The sequence below is a fragment of the Protopterus annectens genome, chromosome 3.part0 (assembly GCF_019279795.1).
Source record: "Protopterus annectens isolate FY-2018-M chromosome 3.part0, PAN1.0, whole genome shotgun sequence".
In the NCBI taxonomy this organism is placed as follows: domain Eukaryota; kingdom Metazoa; phylum Chordata; order Ceratodontiformes; family Protopteridae; genus Protopterus; species Protopterus annectens.
The window spans coordinates 1,073,617,615-1,073,633,718 of NC_056731.1; positions in this window are offsets into that span (position 1 = coordinate 1,073,617,615).

A 16,104-nucleotide genomic window follows, 5' to 3' on the forward strand; every position below is an offset into this window, starting at 1 on the left:
GTGCACACACCTAGCAGTTACTGACATTCATTTTTCCAGCGTCAGTTTCCAACAGGGCATAAAAAGTATTAAACTTAGGATGCCAATCTAGTGATGTCTGTCCAATTTTAACAAAGCTTTTATTTTTGGTAAAAAAAAAACTGTTCATTACTTAAAGCTCTAATGGCTTCTGGAAAGAAGAAAATGCAATAGAAGAATGATTAATACGAATATACCTGCTCCAATAATAAATCCACAGGAATAGTAAGCAGGTCAGGGCTGGAGTGGATTCTCAAATATTTGCAAACAGAGATGATCCATTTTCATTTTGAAGTTCATATGTTGTTGATTTCTGAACAAATTCCATGCTGAGTTCTGTGATGTTGGAGTCCTGTGAGCGGCACTTGGTCGCACAACTCATTTCCTGATTCCCAAGACAAATCCCACTCATTATTCATTGTAGATGATGTTGGTGGATCACTAGGTCTCACTTCTGGATGTGTTGATCTCCTTGTTTTTTTTTTTTTTTGTGTGAGATGAGATTGCATTATCATTGCTAATGGGTAGAATGACATTATCAGCATCTTGCTGGTATTTGTTGCTAGGGAGAGCCTTCTTAACATGCACAAAATGAATCCAGGAAGTTGATCCTTCACATTGAACAGCAGTAGCTGTTTTAAGGAGAACCAGGAAGGATCCTTTTCACCTTGGTTGGAGGGCATGGTGTCTGGAGAAGAATCTAGTGAATATCCAATCTCCAGGTATGACATTGTGCTGGCATGCAGGATCAGGTTACTGCTGTGCTTCAATTACCTGCAAATAAAGATGCTGCAGATTAAAAATAAGAGACTTGCAACAAAGAAGAAAATAGACTCATCAACATCTTTTAATTCTAGTTTACTGTGCAATGATGTGAATGACATTCTCATGAGTTTTCCTATAAACATTTCATATGGAGGATATTTTCTAGAAGTTCTAATTGTACTTTGAATACTAAACAAAATAAGAGCAATGCCTCTGGTCATTTAAGGCCGTTCTCCTCACACAATTTTGCAATTCTAGTTTTTAAAGTCTGATTCATTCTTTCAACAATTTCTAAAGAGTAAGGTCTGTGCATGAAATGGTTTTGCATGCCCCCTTACATAATTTTACACACTTATATTACCTGACATGTAAAATGGGTCCACATCTGACTTAAGAAGGTACACCAAATTTGAATATTATCTCTTTGAAGAGTTTCTTGCTTTCACATCATTTCTAGCACAAGAATAAGTTTCAACCAACCCAGGAAAAAAAAAATCCACAATCCCATAACATATTTGATCTTTCGATTTTGTGGGAGCTTAATAAAATCTCAAAATTTGCAAACATAATCATGCAATCCCACATACTTCAATGGAATTATGGGGTACCAACTTTCAAGGCCAGACTGAACAGACAACCAAAATATGGCCCCAACCAGCCCAGACCCTGTAGTAAATTATGTTTTTTTTTAAAAAATGTGTAGCAATGATGTTCACTGGGAAGGGAGAAGATGATGAACCATAGGATTTTGTTTTTGGTGACTTGCAGTATGTGGGTTTTGTGGTAAAATAGGGCATTTAAATGTAGGCCATTTAATGGTAGGCAATATTCTAATCTTAGCAAAAGAATATTAAAGTTTGCTAGGACCTCCAAAAGTTATTCTCCATGGCCTACTGATCAGTGGCGTAGCTTGAGTTTGTGCCACCCAGGGCGGCCAGTTTGCTGCCCTTCCTCCCTCACAAAATCATGGTTAAATGCCCCCCCCCCGCAGCCATTCCAATGCCCCATTACTTAGCTATTTCACCTCATTTACCATAAACACTGTAATGTGTGTACTACTTTACTTCTATGATGATTATATGGATAAACTGCATTTCATTTAAAACATTTATTTTATATTTTATAGCACAAACACTAACAGACATTTGTTAAACAAAGGCATACAGTCTCACAATGAAAATAGACTTAGGATTAAAACTTCTCTGCCCTTGAAACTCTCATTCATTAAAACAGCATTGAAACCCACATTCAAAGAAAATGCATCTGGTCAGTGGTGGATAAAGATTACCTTTGGGCTGTTTTCTAATCATAGACCCCTTGCACACGAAACATACATGTGTTCTTTGATACACTTTCCTGATTGTATTAAATTACATTCCTTGTATAATACAGCACATATGTTAGAGAGCATTTTAAATTTATTGTTTTGAACATTTTTCTAGTAAGCAATGAAAAAAATGCATGAACCAATAATGACAAAACTTCCCAACTCAGAACATTTCCATCATAAAAGTCTACTCAAATTTCCACAATACACCGGTATCAGTAAATATGCACAATCTCTGAAGAAGTAAAAGTCATCTAAATAATTCTACATTAAAGAGATCTGCAAGATCTGTAACTAATGAAGAGGTTGCAGTTAGCAGACAACATAATATTTGTTTCATCAACAAATAAAGTGTCTGTTGCCCTTACATATATTGCCTATGTTATTAAAAAAATGATAAGGTAGTAATATTGCAATATGGATGGCAAACTGATAACAGGTTCATAGTTAGTAGGTATCTCTGCCAAACAGGACATTCTCAGTAAAAGTACAACACAGTACAGTAATCCATCATACTGTGGGAGTAGAACCCACAGCCTTCTGCATTAAGAACAAGTATTTGACCTGTTGTGCTGCGAACACAAACAGACTTGGCCTAAGCAGTGCTGCTTATGCCAAATCGGTTTGTGTTGTTAGTAGCACAACAGGTAGAATACTTGCTTTTGATGCAGTAGGCTGTGGGTTCTACTGCGGGAGAAGAACCCACAGCCTTCTGTATCAAAAGCAAGCATGTTACCTGTTGTGCTACTAACAGCACAAGTGGACATGGCATAAGAAGCACTAAACATCTCTCCCTCTGAAGAACTATGCAGCACAAGAAATTTGGAATAAAGCCATAATGTATGGGGGGGAGCTCAAAACTAGGGACACATTTTAAACATTGCGTGTATAATCTTAGAAGAGTTGCTAGAATAAAATATTTTGTGTTACCATACATTTCCTGAAAGGTAGAAAGACTGAAACTTAAATGGTTATCATTATTTATTGAATTCAGTATAAAATCCACAAAGCAGAAGCAAAGCAGAGTAAAAGTACTTGAGCTATTTATTGGTAAAATAAACACACTGCAGGTCGGATAAGCGCTTTCACTCACATTAAGAGCTTCTTCAGATCACATGGACAAAAGCAGTTAGACACCATTTATAGATAGAACAATTAAGAATTTCTTAAAATAATTAAACCAATCAAACAATTAGTCAATCATGCTTGAACTGGTGACCAAAAACTGAATCCATAATAACAAAGGAAAACAAAACATCTCAGACATAATGGCTGTTACAGATCCATAAGAAACATATAAAAAAGAAAGATATAAAAACGTGTGTAAGAGCATAATATGCATACAGCCAAAAAATAATGATGAATAAATACATTATAAATATAAATACTACACAACAACCAAAGAAAGTCCTCCCTAACTATCTGATGAAAACAACAGCTTAATATGCAAAAGCTTTCAAAACTAAAATCTAATGTTCCTACGTTTTTTAAGTGTCGGCTTAATGGAGGCTCTCTCATTCAAACCGACACCTCTATCAGCTCTTAACCTGACAATCCAGTTGCTTTCCCTACTTTCAGTGTGATTTCTAATATCTCCTTTCCTAATATTAGGATCAACCAATTCAAGCACTCTAAACAAAAAAGTGTGTTGATCCCCACATTGTTTAACATGCTTGGCTAAAGCATTGAAAGTAGAACCCTTTCTTATATGATAGAGATGCTCTCATATTCTATCTTTGAATCTCCGATTCGTTTTCCCAACGTAGAATGCCTTACATAATTGACAAACTGCCAAATAAACTACATTCACTGTAGAACAATTAGCTGCCAGAGATAAAGATAGAATATCTTTTTTATATGTTTCTTATGGATCTGTAACAGCCATTATGTCTGAGATGTTTTGTTTTCCTTTGTTATTATGGATTCAGTTTTTGGTCACCAGTTCAAGCATGATTGACTAATTGTTTGATCGGTTTAATTATTTTAAGAAATTCTTAATTGTTCTATCTATAAATGGTGTCTAACTGCTTTTGTCCATGTGATCTGAAGAAGCTCTTAATGTGAGTGAAAGCGCTTATCCGACCTACAGTGTGTTTATTTTACCAATAAATAGCTCAAGTACTTTTACTCTGCTTCGCTTCTGCTTTGTGGATTTTATACTATATTATTGTTTTATACGTAGTTGAAGCGTTTACCCAGGTTTTGGCAGGATTCATTGCTTATTATATTTATTGAATTCAGTTCAACTTCAGTTCTCACTGATTTGCAACAAAACCACAAAATTTTAGAGGAACAGACCAAACGTATGAGCCAAACATTCCATAAACTTTGGCAGTTGCAAACTATGGATGGTTAACTCCTTGAATCATAAGGGGTAGTGGTGCCATGGAAAGAGAGTTTAGACTCTTGCTCCTTGTACTTAAGTTACAGGGTTTGAGTCTGAGTAACTCTAACCAGCAGTTGTAACTGACTGGGGCATTTACACACACCCTGGCTGTAATAAATAAAAAGCATATGCACACACACCCTGGCTGTAATAAATGAAAATCATATGCAAATAGTTCTAACACAAAATACAAGTGCTTATTGTAAAGTATGAAACACACACATACCCTGGCTCTAATAAATGAAAAGCATATGCAGATAGTTCTAACACAAAATATAAGTGCTGGCTTTAAAGTATGAAAAGCTGATCAGTAATTGTCTGCAGAATCTGACAAGGAAAATGCAATAGTTCTAACACACAAAAGTACAAAGAAGCTGACTGTAATATATACACACAGAGCAAATAGCCGGCTATAAAGTATGAAAAGCTGGCTATCCTGACTGCTGTTAGGACCTGAGCAATTGTCAGAATCTTACAGACAGCTAAAATATAAGGGAAATGCAAGCTGGCTGACTGTAACAAATGTCACCCATAAATGATGACTGCTGTTAAGCTGGCCAGTAATTGTCATCCATGGAATTACTGCCATTAAGTGAAACAAGTGCTGCAGCTGTTAAGTGTTAACCTTTGTCTGCCGTTAAGTGAAACAAGTGCTGCACTTTGCAGAGAGATCCTGGTTTAAGGGGAATGGGGAATTTCTCATTAACACATTGGCTGGTGCACTTTGCTGAGAGATGCTGGTTTAAGGGGAATGGGGAATGTCTCAATAACAAGTTGGCCAGTGCGCTGCACTTCTCAACAGCAGTAACCTTTGTTTTGCCAAGCAGTAAAACAATAATCTGAGCAGTAAAACAACTTTTGTCTTGACAAGCAGTAAAACAATGACCTGAGCAGTAACTGACCAGCTTTGTTTTGCCAAGCAGTAACCGACCAGTAATTGTCCATGGAATGTCAAAGGCACACACACAGGTTGGCTGACAACTGTAGCTAAAGTAAGGGAAATGTAGTCAAACTGCCGTTAAGTGAAACACACAAAGCATATTCTGCTTCTAAGCATCATTAAAAGACAACACTTCTCAATAACAAGTTGGTGGCTGTTAACCACCTTTGTCTTCCCTGAAGCCAAGCAGTAATGGATACTGCTTTAAGCAGCTGAGGAACTTCTCAATAACAAGTTGGCTGTTTACCTGGAGGAGCCGAGCAGTAACCACAGAATTCAAATGCTGCTTTAAGCAGCTGGGGAACTGCACGCATGCACAATCTCTCAATTCCGACAAGCTGGTAGGATGCTCAAGCTGATGTCATCTCACATGCCTCTGCACATGATGATGTCAGTAAAAAAGCAAAAAAAAAAAAGATAAAAAAAAAAGCCCTGGGTGCTACTCGGGAATCGTGGCACTGCATTATTTGGACCTCAAACTGGTAAAAGCTGAGAAATTTGATGTGTTTGAGAGGTATGATACTGGGTGCAATCATTGAGTCCACCTATGGTGATAACATACTACAGGAGGGGCTAATACAGACAAATGAGTGGTAACAAAGCCACTCGGTCTACATATAAATGCAAAAATGTATCTTTATTTTGTCCTTCTGCAAAGTGGAATTCATGCCAATTACAACATTGACAACATCCCGCTATGCTGAAACTCAGTGATGAAAGCACTGGAAACACATGTAGATATCAATCTTAACTTCAACCACAAAGTGTCCACACTGGTATTGAAAGCCTATGTTGTGCACATCATAAGTCACATCATTGTATTCAGTTCTGAGGATTATATTACAACACTGTACACAGACATCATTAGAACACTAACAGAGTATAATGCTCTCTTTTGAATGTACCTCACAAGACACATGCAGCAGCTGGAGACACCACGGGGTTTTCTCACCAGGGAAAACACAGGGCCTACAAACCATACCATAATGTATGTCAATAGCCTGAAAGCCATGTCACTGTAATCTGGATCCTATGGGATAAGATGATGCATGTCTAGCCTCTAGGCCAGTCTCTGACCCTGGCCTGGTGGTAATAATCCACAAATCAGATATAGCTGCTGATATCAGCAGAGTCTGGTGAGGGGAATATGGTAAAAACAGTGTCTCACATGCTGGTGTAAAAGGCTTTCTGTAATGTCAAGCAAGTGCACAGACACACACACACACACACACACACACACACACACACACACACACACACACACACACACACACACATGCACCCCAGTTGACTGCAGTGAGAACAGAACTCCTACCTGTTTAGGTACACAGACTTTAGAATTTTGTATTTAAGGCAAGCACCACAGCTGACGTTTGATGTGGATTGCCTCAGACAACACTTTTAGCTTATGCCATCATCAGGCAGTTGATGAGAATATGGAAATAACAGTGTTCCACATGCTGGTGTAAAAGGCTCTCTGTAATGTCAAGCAAGTGTACAAGCACACATACCAGTTGACTGCAGTGAAACCAGAACCCCTACCTTGGTAAGCACACATATTACAGAACTCTGTGTATAAGGCAAGCACCACAGCTCAAGTATGACTTGGACCATCTCAGGCAACACTTTATAGCTGATGACATAATTAATGTCTGGTAAGGAGAAAATGGTAATAACAGTATCCCACATTCTGATGTAAAAAAACATCTATAATGTCAAACAAGTGCACAGACACACAAACATATGCACCAGTTGACTGCAGTGAAAACAGAACCAGTACCTTTCTAAGTACACAGACTACAGAACTATGTATTTAAGGAAAGCACAACAGCCCAAGTCTGATTTGGACTGTCTCAGAAAACAGTTTATCGCTGATGACATCAGCAGTGTCTGGTGAGGAGAATATGTAATAAGAGTGTCTTTCATGCTGGTGTAAAAGGCTCTCTGCAATGTCAAACAAGTGTACAAACACACACGCACACATGCACACATACACACACACACACACACACACACACACACACACACACACACACACACACACACACACACCAGCTAACTGCAATGAGAACAGAACCCCTACCTCGCTACACAGACTATATAACTTTATATTTAAGGCAAGTGTCACAGCTCATGTCTGACTTGGATTGCCTCAAACAATACTTTATAGCTGATAACATCAGTAGTATATGGTGAGGAAATATGATAATAACAGTGTGCCACATGATAGTGTAAAATGATCTCTATAATATCAAGCAAGTACACTAACACATGCATATACACCCCAGTTGACTGTAGTGAGAACAGAACTCCTACCTATCTAAAGTAAACAAACTACAGAACTCAGTACTTTATGCAAGTGCCATGGTACGAGACTGAATTTTACAAGGCTGCAGGACAATTTATAGTAGTTGACATCAGAAGTGCATGTTGGAGAGAAGATGTTGGGAGGCCTGCATGAACTGGATGCGTAGGCTTGTGCAAGTTGCAAAATACTGTCAGTTCATGGGATTGGAGTGGTAACTGTACAATACACACTTATGCTCTTCTTGCTAGACAAACACATATACACCCCAGTTGACTGCAGTGAGAAAAGAACCCTTACCTAAGTATACAGACTACAGAGCTCAGTAATTTATGCATGTGCCACAGCACAAGTCTGACTTTTATATGACTGTAGGACAAGATATAGTGGATGGCATCAGCAGTGCATGTTGGAGAGAAGATGTTGTGAGGCCTGCATGAAATGGATATGTAGGTATGTGCAACTGTCAGTTCATGGGATTGGAGTAGTAACTGTAGGACAAATACTTACGTTCTTTTGGCTGGACACACACACACACACACACACACACACACACACACACACACAAAATTTTGTCTGCAGTGAGAACAGAACCCTCTACCTATCTAAGTACACAGACTGCAGAGCTCAGTACTTTACACAAGCCCCATGGCAGAAGCCAGATTTTTAGAAGGCTGCAGGGCAACTTATACTGAATTACATCAGCACTGGATATAAGATAGAAGATGGTAAAAGGCTTGCATAGGTTCATAGCTTCCTGGGCTCATAAGAGGTTACTAGGCTTTTGGTCCTATGGCCTTTACAAGCCTAGCAGTGTAAAAACTCAAGTACCCTTATTGAGCATTGTTTGATGGCCATTGTTAACAGAAATATTTTGTGATCAACACCAACAGATTCTGTCCATGGGGGACATAAGTGCCACCCTTAGGTTTAATTTACAATCAGCCATCCTATTTCCAAGGTTACTCTTTAATAGGGTCATTGAGGAGCACTAGTTCACATGTAGTAGGAACCTATTCCAGAGGAGCAGCAGATATATCTGTCTCTCCAGCATGTTCTGTTTATATCACAGGCTAGGATGAGATCCTTGGAGCATTTTATCCTTGACTCATTTGATTTGCAGATGTCCAGCATTTCCAGCAGGGTCTGACACTGCTGTGTAGCCAGGCTCAGGTCAGCTCACAGCAACCTGTATGATACTGAGTACAGTGACAGGACTCAGTCTTTCCATGTATGTCATGTTTTGAAGGCCCTGGACTCTCCTGGTCACAGGGCTCTGTGGTTATTCCAGTTGGTGCAGGTATCTGGTGAGGTACATACAGAAGACAGCGTTGTACTCAATTAGTGGTTTCATAAAGGGTGAGTACAGCAGAGCTATGATACCTTTGGTCTTGGATGTGATGGCTTATTTATGAAGTGTGCAATGTAGAATGTGTGTCTTACCATTATGGAGACATAGTGATCTAGGTTTAGATTGCTATCAACCTGTGTTCCTAAGTCTTACATCACTGAGTTTGAGTGAGGGGTGATATGTATATCTTAATTATCAGGTGTACTTCTTTGCCAAAGGGTACAATAAGCCATTTTTTTGTGTTAAATTTCAGTCTGTGATATTGGCAGCAAAAATCTGTGTCTGTCTGCCCTTTCTGTAATATTTTAACATTGTTGAGGGACTCTATATAATTTCACCCAGTTGACAGTCATCCTCAAACATGGTAAGCTGCAGGACATCTACCTTTGCCTGGACTTTAGAGGAATAGGTTCCAAACAGTAGAGGACCCAGCACAAATCCTTGTGGTATTTTATTGGTAACTGGTCTTCTGGTGGAGAAGGACACCCCAACTTTGACACTATGTGTTCTGTTGGTGAGCCAGTTGGCTACCCATCAAGTAATCTAATCCTCAGATGGAATATTTTCTCTATGATAGCTGAATAGGGGATAGTGACAAACACCTTAGCTAAATCAACATAGGTGGTATGTCCTGTTTTCCTTCATCTGTGGCTTTGGGAACATTATCAAAGAAGTTTAGTAAATTTAATAAGCAAGACCTACACTTGACAAAACCAAACTGTGTCCAGTCAAGAGTGATGAAGGTCACCTATGTCCCTGTGAATAAGGTCCATGTTGATTCTTTCCATAGCCTTGCAGATAAGGCTGGTTAAGCTTATGGGTCAGTAGCTCTCAGTGTCAGTTGAGGGTTGTATAGGCATGTTCAACTGGGAAGATAGTTATAGTTATGTATGTTACCAAACTGATGTGCATTGCATATCACACAACACTTGAAATTAATTTATGTAGTGTAGTTGATATATTTGTGAACAAGTACTGAGACAATAGAGTTGCAGTGCATGGGGGGAGGCAACACATGGCTGCATTGTAAATATGTGACATATTATATTGTTCGATAGGGCCTTCATTTTGTTATGTTTCCACATGTAGTTACATGCCATAAATAGTACATGGAAAGTAAACAGCACTAGTACATGCTGATATTTATTTTGCATAGTGCAGCTGTGAGCAGCAGGTTTGCACAATGGCTGGCAAACTTTTTGCATGACAGATACACATTTCCATTACTTTTCTCATTTGCATGTAGTTAAGTAGTGTGCAAATGTGAGACACATTGCTAAAAGTCTGAGAGTTAGTACTGAGTCTATGAAACACACCTGCTGCTTAGCCGAATCTGTGGCAGCAGGTGTAAATGCATTAACACATTTATTTTTGAGCCCAGATGATACTGGGTTTGAATCCAAGTGTATCTAATGCTTTTAAATAAACAGTGATAATGCAATCACATAACTTTGTATAGTACATTTGTTGCTGTGTGTTGACATGAAATAAATACTTGAAATAGGAAGGTTAATCTGACAATTGACCTTAGTTTGAGGGGTATTTGCTGATACAGCTTGGAAATATATATAGAAAATTGGAATGTAACAGTTAGGTGAGTTAAGTTTGCAGACATGCACTGGGGGCATAAATGTCATAACCTGACATGTTTGCTTTTTGGCTTTAATAACTGATAAAATTGATTTTAAAGTACGGGATTCAAACTTAGGCATAAGGGACGAAACATTTTCTTCCACAGTGTTGATGTTCCAACTTTTCCACTGAAGACGTGCTACTCAGACATTGTCAGGAATCATTCATAAATACATTTGACAGTTTGAGTTGTTACACATATATGTGTGTGACCTGACAAGGTTGTTGTATAGATATCCAGTTGTGTATGTGTCTTATATAATTGTGAAGGCCATGGAAGTTCAGATACCAGAATTATATTTACATAACTATAGTAGACATTATACCCTCAGTCATACATCTGAAAACACAATGAGGGTATATTACCCTCATACATATAATTCATATCAGCTCCACTATGTAAAGTATTATAACTGAGAGAAAATATAATGTGTATTGGAACAATGGTAAAAACATCATGGCATTACTACTATTCCACCTGTTGCCACAAAATGTTAAAGTGACACTTGTCTATTTTTCAGTTCATTACCATAAAGTGCACAGTCATAGCAGTAAAAACACATTGCACCCAGTACTAAAACCCATAACCATCTGTATTCCAGGCCTACACTTACACCTGCAACCACAGGACAAGTTACATTTCCATAATTTCCTAATCATTCTTAAGTTCTTTGTGTTAACCACCATGCAATGCTGCTTAGTGTGTTTGCACAGTGCATCCATTTTCAGTTATTGGCTGTCTTCATCCTGTCTGCAGGTGTTCAATGACTGCAGGTGATGCTGGCATTGCACAATGGACAGAACAATTGCAACAATGCATTGTTTTAGACCTCTGCACTTTTATAGACAACCTGTCTACAGGTATTCTGCAGGTGTTCTGTCTGCTTCCTGTGTGGGTAATTAGTCCAGGTTTGTGCACTGATAAGTGTCATGCAAAAGAGATAAGAACAGCCAAACCTGACATTTGATTTCACCATTTTCCTTGTTTGCGCTAAGGCATGCACCATGCTGACACCAGCAAAAAAAACAAAAAAAAAAAAATACAAAAGGAAAAAGTAGGTAAAGTGATGAAAAGCAATATATGAAATAAACACTGCAAAATGTTTGTGTTTGTTAGTGCACATGAAATATTTATACATAGGTCTGGATTTGAACACTCTCTATATCTATCTCCAATGAACTTTCAGAACACAGTAAGGGTGCTTTATCTCTCTTTGCCACACAAACAGCTTTGCAGCAGGTAACTGAAATCATTCTGCATGCAACTAACTGCAACACCACCCACAGTACTATGAAACCATATAACAGTGATTTGTATATGTGTTAATTTTGGATGTAGTGCACTGAGTGATCAGACAGACATTTATGACCATTGCCTGCAAAATTGCAACTCTGTCTTACCTCTCTGTGTTTGTTGCTCATTCTTGTCTTATTTAACCAGCAATCTCAGACAAGCAGTCTGTAAGGCATTATATATCATTATCCTAAAATGTTTGAACATATTAAATGGCAATAATATGCAGTTGTCAACAAATGAAGGGGAGGTTGGATGTTACAGAACAGAACCTGTGAACTGTGTGCTGCCTAATTACATTTCCAACCTTGATACAGTTACTTCTATACAATTTGTAAGCATAACCTGACATACCCACTGGAGGCAGGGCACTCTGGATTGCTGTTGTGTTTTCCTTCTCCCTACTAGTAATCATTCACAGTTCCAGTCCATTAGTTACAAACACTGACGGAATGCCTGCACTATCTTTAGATATGATACATGAAGCCAAGTATGGATTCAACAATTCTGAGTTCACACCTCATTTGCATTTTCACTGTGCTAACAGCCTGGAATTTACACCATAAAAATGTCAAACATGTAGCTGAGGAATCTGAAGGTGAGGAGACTTGTTTATGTGGAGAACAAAGAAGAGGCTATTACCCTGGGATATATCTGCACAGAAGACTACTGAACTGGAGATAGTATGCTTGCATTTTTCATCTATAATCTGCAGATGGTGAAATGTTAAGAAGAATCTGTTTCATATGTATGTATATATATATATATATATATATACACACACACACACACACACACACACACACACACACACACACACACACACACACACACACACATACAAATAGATAAATATACTGTTATATGTATGCATTAATTACAAGTTTACTGATAGCATGGGCATGTTTGTTAGGGCATTTCACATGTATACATGATTGGAAATAGCTTAAAATGGAATGCTCTGTTTTAAATCTGTCGACATGCTTCAGGGGCTCTTCATTTGATAGCATTTTTAGCATTTCATTGATGGTTTGTTAGCAAGATGTGTCATTTGCCTGTTTTTAGGGAGTGGGGGAGCAAAGCTGCATTTCTGTTTTGGCACAAACAAGGATATGTCATTATTGTTAGTCTCCCTTGTTTTGCATCCATCCTAGTTTTGTGTGTGGATGCAACATTTTACAACCACACAATTCCTGTTGTTCATATTTCAGATATCTAGACTGTTTTTTTGTTTCTCCAGTAAGTAATACTGAAATGCTACAGTGTCTGATTTAATTGGGAGCAGGTACTTTTAGTCATGTGACACTTATGCATTTTATCCTTCTGTTGTGTTATAGGACACTTAGGACAATGGCACCCAGGCATCTCAAGCCCCAAAAAAACACCATTCAGTAACCCTGAAAATCAGGTCATTATGGAAGCTTTAGGAGACATGGTGCCTTTTTGCTTGAGAGCAGATCTGGAGATATATCAGCCAGAAGGCAAATTTGGCAGTAGATAGTTACAGGTATAAATGCAGTAGGTGGCCACAGCAGGACATATGATCAGGTGTGCCATAAGCCTACCGACATGATCTCATCTGCATCGAGGAGATCAGATGCAGTGGCCTGTAATTGGATGGGTAGCAGGGGGGCTGCTACACAGCCCCTACTAACAGGAAATAAAGACTTTCTATTCACTGTCATGGATTCAGACAGCTCTCAGGAAAGTGCAGAATAGCATGTCCTTGATATTGGTGCTACTGTTTCAGGGACAGCAAGTATCTCCCAGGAGGAGCTCCCAGGTAGGCTTATGTATCTCAGTTGTTAAATACTCTTGTATATTAACATATTTGCATCAATATATTAGTTCAGTTTAACAAAAAATTGGTTGTGGGGGGATTGTAGATTTCTACAGTTAACAAGACATTCTGATTGATTACACATGGGCTTAGGTTGGACTTGTCATCCAAATTCTTATTGAAAGTATAGTTAATGGACATATAAGAGGAAAAAATGTTTTACCCCCTGTGTTACTTTTAATTGTGATGATGTTTTCCTTACCTTTTGCTTAATGTCTTCCAGGACCATCCAGAATAGGGAGCCTACTATCATTTGCACATGGTAAGCCAAGCATTTTTATGTCCATACTGATGAGAAATTCAAAGAAATATGTATTTTGTGATGCTGATGTCACAACCCTTGTGCATATTGCTGTATTGTCTGTAATAGTGACATTACTGTTAGTTTGTTAGCATATATTGGACTATAGTAGTGTAGGCATTCATTTTTTCTGTGTTTGTTTCTTATTATCATAGGTGATACTGACAGTGGAAGTGTGAGACTTCTACCACCTTATGTCAGAGTATCAGGAGACTCTGATGACGATGGTAGCCAAATAGAGGCACAGTCAGGGGGGGTTGCAGAAGTTGAATCTGACACTGAGTTTGACAGAAAGCCATCTCCTGTAATTCTTCTGGATGCAGCCAGTATGCTAACCATTCCAGTGAGCCCTCAGATATTGGACAGGTGGAGGGTGAGGCAATCAATCAAGGAAGTGTGGTTACTGCGGCTTCAGTGCCTGTTGACTCTAGCTATACCCAAATTGTGGGCAAAGTTCCATGCAGGTGGGTTGTTAGGGATGCTCATAGCAGGTCTGCTGTCCATCCTCCACCTGATCCCGGTGTCTCTTCCCATGCCACTCAACATATGTTTAGGGCTATCATGGAGGCACAGGCATGTTCCTATCAGTCCTCCACAGAATTGTTAGGGTTGTAGATGCGGCACAGGCTGATTTATGTGGCTGCCACATCCATGTTGCCAATTCAATGGATTGTATGAATGATACATTGGAATGGGTGGTGTCTGTGATGGAACATCTGTTGGGAGGGGAACAGCATCTTTGTGGACATAGGTCAGATGCATCATCTGCCATTAGCCAACATGGCTGTGCCCAATCACGCTCCCATAATGGCAGTACTTCCACTGCTCTGTCAGTGGTTGAGCTGTCCACACCCAGAAGTGGAAGCCATGGGGTCATGGTCCTGGGCATCCTCATAAGGGGAGCTCATCCAGTAGACATCAGTTACATTCTAGTAGCAGCAGTGCATTTGGCCATGGCATTGTCATGCCAGTGCAACTTCTGGCAGAGCTAGGTCTCAGGGCTGGGTACTACAGTGATGAATTACCACCCCTACCATGCCCAGCTCACACACCTGTCCAACACACCAAGACATACTAAGATGTAGAGCTAGCACAGAGCTTGGCCATGTTCATGCAGACACTCACACACCAATTTCCTGTGAAGGACCCATATAGACACATGCACACACATCAGTTACATAGTTTATCCGTGAAGCTTAAAGATCATTTTGCCTCACTGGCCATTTGTTACTTTATCCACAGGTCTGCCTGCTTCTCTTTCTTACTCACACAGACTCACCAAACATTTATGTCAGGCTAGCCATCCTGCCACCCCACACAACACCATGTGCAAGTGACGATTACTGTGCTATATCCCTGTTTTCTATCTTTTGGATTCAAGGATACATAACATTTGTGTCTGGTGCTCAAGGTGCATAGCTGACAGTGCTTAGTATATCTGCATTTGTATTGTTGCATTGGTAATTGTACCTTTGACTTATATTGGTCTTATAAAGTTAGACAGTTGATAGCATCAGACTTTTGTGCATCAGTATTGTTAATGATCTTGTGAGTGTTGTGAAGTCTGAAACTGAAATGTGCCTCATTATTTTCTAACTTCTTTCTTTAATGATTTTCCAGAATAAACGTATAGTGCTAAACTGAGAATATTCGGTGACCATCAGTACTTTTGATAGGTATGACTGTGTGAATCCTTGATTCCTGAGGCCTACTACTTCATAATGAACACATATAAGTCACATAAGTCTCTGCTGTCACATGTTAAAGTCTTTTCTATGCAAATCTCCCACCTTTTACCTGCTTACACTACCAAATAACAACATGCAAGAATATGGCATTCATTTTTATTATTACACAATACACTCCAGGTTCAGCACTTACCTTGTAAATCGAGACATTGCAACAGTTTCAGTTCAAGGCTGACTCTGTCTGATGCTAGCAGTAC